We start from the raw sequence: 3,574 nt of genomic DNA, 5'->3' as shown, positions 1-3,574 counted from the left end.
GGCATCCCAGAAGTAAACACTTCTCAGATACTATGTTTACATTTCCACTGCACTCTTTCTTCAGCCTTAGAGAGCTGACACACCAAGCCGATTATCAGCCGTCGGACAGTCTGGCGAAGTCGGTTACTCAAGTCTGTTCGGTGTGTTCTGTGCCGTCGTCCTTCGGAGGAGCCGTCTGCCTTTATTTTGGCCGACCCGACATGTTCAGTCGGAGACAGGGCAGTTGGGATTCACGAAAATCTTTTAAACTGACCTTTGTCGATCTGAAATGAAGACAGATTCAGCAACTGTATGTCCTATTTCTCGCTTAAAATGTTTTCAGAAACACGTTTCAGTGAACTATTTTAGTACAATATGAGATCGTATTCTGAACAAGCCGCCATGACAATCTGGCTGTGAATTTCCGGAGAAAAAAGACCCACGTGACGCGTTCGTCCAATCAGTTGCCGGTTTTCATTTTCTGGGAAACAATCATAGACTGTTAATAGAAACAATACAGAGAAGCGCCGCCTGCTGCTATGGAGACGTATTACATTTCACGCACGCGCAGAGCGTACGCTGAAGTCGGCGTCGCCTCAGTGTGTTTTGAGGCATTTTTTTGGACCTCGGGGACCCGACTGATCAGTCCGACTGCCTTTTCTGCCGACGGTCGGCCGTCTGGTTGGTGTGTAAGCACCTTTATGATAGAGCATTACAGACATTCAGTTTCACTTCTGACTCGCCAACTTGACTCTACCGGTTTACACCAGCTTTAAAGGGGCGCTATGCAGTTTTGGCAATTTCTTCGCTGTTTTCTCGCTTTTTGCTCGCAGGGTTCTATATAGAGCTCCCCCTACAGCTTCGGAATAGATATTTGGCAGCTCCTATGTTTACTTGTGTCTGACTCTTCACTCGGTCAGTCTGCCGTTCCCTCTTTCTCTGTTCCTCCGACAATGCTTTCCTAGCTTTCTGCTTCTTTTTTGCCGGGTCAGCCATGAAGATAGTGTGAAAAACCCCTTAGCCGGTTCCAGACATATGTGTGCAGTGCCGTAAAGCAATCGTTACATCGCAAGACCTGATATCATGCGATACTTCCTGACGCTGAGGTCGCCAGCTTGCCGGCCGAAAGTTGCAAGGGTGGGTTTTCTGCTCACAGGCGCTAGGGGGGAGCGAGACGACCACCATTCAACCCGAAAAAAGTCATATAACCATTCCAATGACTCCGAAGCTGTTAAGGTAAATTAAGCTAAAAAAAAAACCTGCATAGTTCCCCTAACATGAAAAACTGCTGATCAGCTGTTGGGAGTGTAGATGCACCATGACTGCTCAAAGAGTCTTAAGATTCCTGCTCTAGTCCCTCTGTTTTACACATAAAGGAAGTAAATGCAAAGACATGGTTTTTGTAGATAAAATGGAGCACAATCTCTTATTAAAAAAAAAAAAAGGAAAGGTGCATTATAAAAGCAACAGGCAGCGTTTGTGACGATCAGGTCTTCTCGAGCAGATCTTTTAAATAATTAATACCTAGTAAATAGGTTAATATCAACAGGTTACGGATATGTGATCCTTGCATCAAATGTGAATCATAAATGTTAATCCATATTGCATTAGGGCTAAACATAATTGCATGTGATGTGAGATTTTCCAGTCTGCTGTATGTGATCGATATTCAGTATGCTATCGTGCATGTCATGGAATTGACTTGTTTTTTGAACTTTTGAACGTTTGTGTTTTGAGGGCAAATCTTCTGTGTCTGTCTATTGACACTGCAGCCTTAGTCTAAATGTGACTACTGGGGGGGTGGGGGGGGGTATATATGTTTTGTGTACATGGATTCAATCCACCAGCGTAGATAAAACTTTTGGTGCACTTTGATAAGCATTAAAAATTGATAGATAGATTAAGCTTTAATGATCAGGCATTTACATTTGAATCTGAAATCTTTTGAAAGCCTGAGTGAGTCCATTTGTATACCCGAACCATTTGTACTTTGAACTTAGATCAAAGGTAAATGTTTTCTACAGGAAAATTGCAGACTGATGTATAATTTATAATCAAATTTCCACATGCTAATGTTAAAAGGCACTTTTTGTGCTTGTCAATGGTTTAATTTTTGAAAGTTCTTTTTTAGTTCTATTCCATACCAACATTTGTATCTGCATGTTGTCAAACTACTGAGCCTTTTCCTGTTCGGAGCACTTTGAAGCAGGAGTTACAATCTTTCATACAGTCTTTGCTAATATAGCTTTGTTCAGACGCAATAAAATGGATCCTTGCTTTGATTTGACAATACAAATGAGTGCTTATTCTTAAATATGTGACAGAGAGATTATAGCTTGCCTATCAAACCTATTCATTGCAGTGATCCAGACTACAGGTCCATTAGGAGACAATAAATTAATAAATGTAAGGATGCACTTCAACATTTTTGAACAATGCTGTTGCCTTTTTCACGTTGTGCTCTTCCTGTTTGGTGCTTTAATGTCTTTAACAAAATTCCTGAAATATTGATTTCTGCTCAGGATGTGTTGATAACTTATACTGTACAGTGTAGTACAATGTGAGTGTAATTTATAAAAGATTAAACTACACATGCTATGATGATAATGAAGATGATATGCGTCTGTCTTGATATTGTTACCTGTGAAATTTACAGGGATTTAATCTCCTTTTTGATTATTTTATTTGTTTATTGACTGTAGAATATGTGAATCTATCAGTCCTGCATTTCCTGAAACTCCAGACTGAGAAAAAGTAATACCTGTTGTCAGGAGAAGTAAGCTCCTGCTGAACAGGATACAAAAAAAAATGTCTTCATCTGTTTGCACTTTTCAGTAAAGGTTGAAAATGAGCTGTCCTGATGCAGAAAATGGAAGATTGTTAAACTGTCTGGAATCTGACAAGTTTCCAGGTAAATTCTTATTTCCATTATGTCTCCCCGCCACACGGGGGAGCTGCTGCACGAACACGGCGTAACGAACATAGTGCTGTGGCGGGCTAGCCAAGACCGAGCCGAGTTGGAAGAAACCAAACGGGGGAAAAAAACAAAACAAGAAGCAAACCAACAACTACAGAAATAATAAAGAAGAGGACGGCAGTAGCACATATTTTGAGCACAACTGAGGGGAAGTAAACAGCGACAAACTTAGCATCAATGAAGTTCGTATTGATTCTGACGTTAACCCTGCTAAAAATGGATATCTATTATAAAAGTGACCGCTGCCTCTGAAGAAGCAATCAACTCACGTGTACACCTGTGAGCGCTCATTCTGTAAGTTCTGGCTAAAAGAATTAGATATAACACCAAGATGTGTGCCCTGGATATTTTTTTATCAATATATGGTGGAGCTTCTGCACAGAGGAAGACCACAAACACCTTTTTTTTTAAGGTAAGACAAATCTGTTATCACCTTTTAGTGTTTTTTTTTTGTGCTTATTTAATGTGAAAGCTGCAGGTTTGCAGGTGCTAGTTACTGTACAATTTAGGTTTGATACATGTGACAGACTGATAGATTTGGATGGAAAATAGAGGGTTTGTTATGATTTATCAGAGAAAGTCAGCGATACTGTATATTGAGTCAGTGATTGGCCGGTG

At 40.4% G+C, this 3,574-nt stretch overlaps 2 long non-coding RNA genes across 2 annotated transcripts; one reads left to right on the top strand and one right to left on the bottom strand.

Annotated features, from left to right (window-relative positions):
• Positions 1–1,702: 1,702 nt before the first annotated feature.
• On the bottom strand, positions 1,703–2,252 carry LOC118493976. The gene is made up of 2 exons (XR_004896034.1): positions 2,124–2,252; positions 1,703–2,073 (listed from the first exon to the last, which is right to left on the bottom strand). It is a non-coding gene; the product is annotated as an uncharacterized LOC118493976 (long non-coding RNA).
• Positions 1,952–2,409, top strand: LOC116060012. The gene is made up of 2 exons (XR_004107431.2): positions 1,952–2,070; positions 2,111–2,409. It is a non-coding gene; the product is annotated as an uncharacterized LOC116060012 (long non-coding RNA).
• Positions 2,410–3,574: the final 1,165 nt, after the last annotated feature.

This window comes from Sander lucioperca, chromosome 20 (genome assembly GCF_008315115.2).
Source record: "Sander lucioperca isolate FBNREF2018 chromosome 20, SLUC_FBN_1.2, whole genome shotgun sequence".
Taxonomy (NCBI): domain Eukaryota; kingdom Metazoa; phylum Chordata; class Actinopteri; order Perciformes; family Percidae; genus Sander; species Sander lucioperca.
Note: the sequence above shows the minus strand (reverse complement) of the source record. Positions and strands in the feature narration are given on the sequence as shown.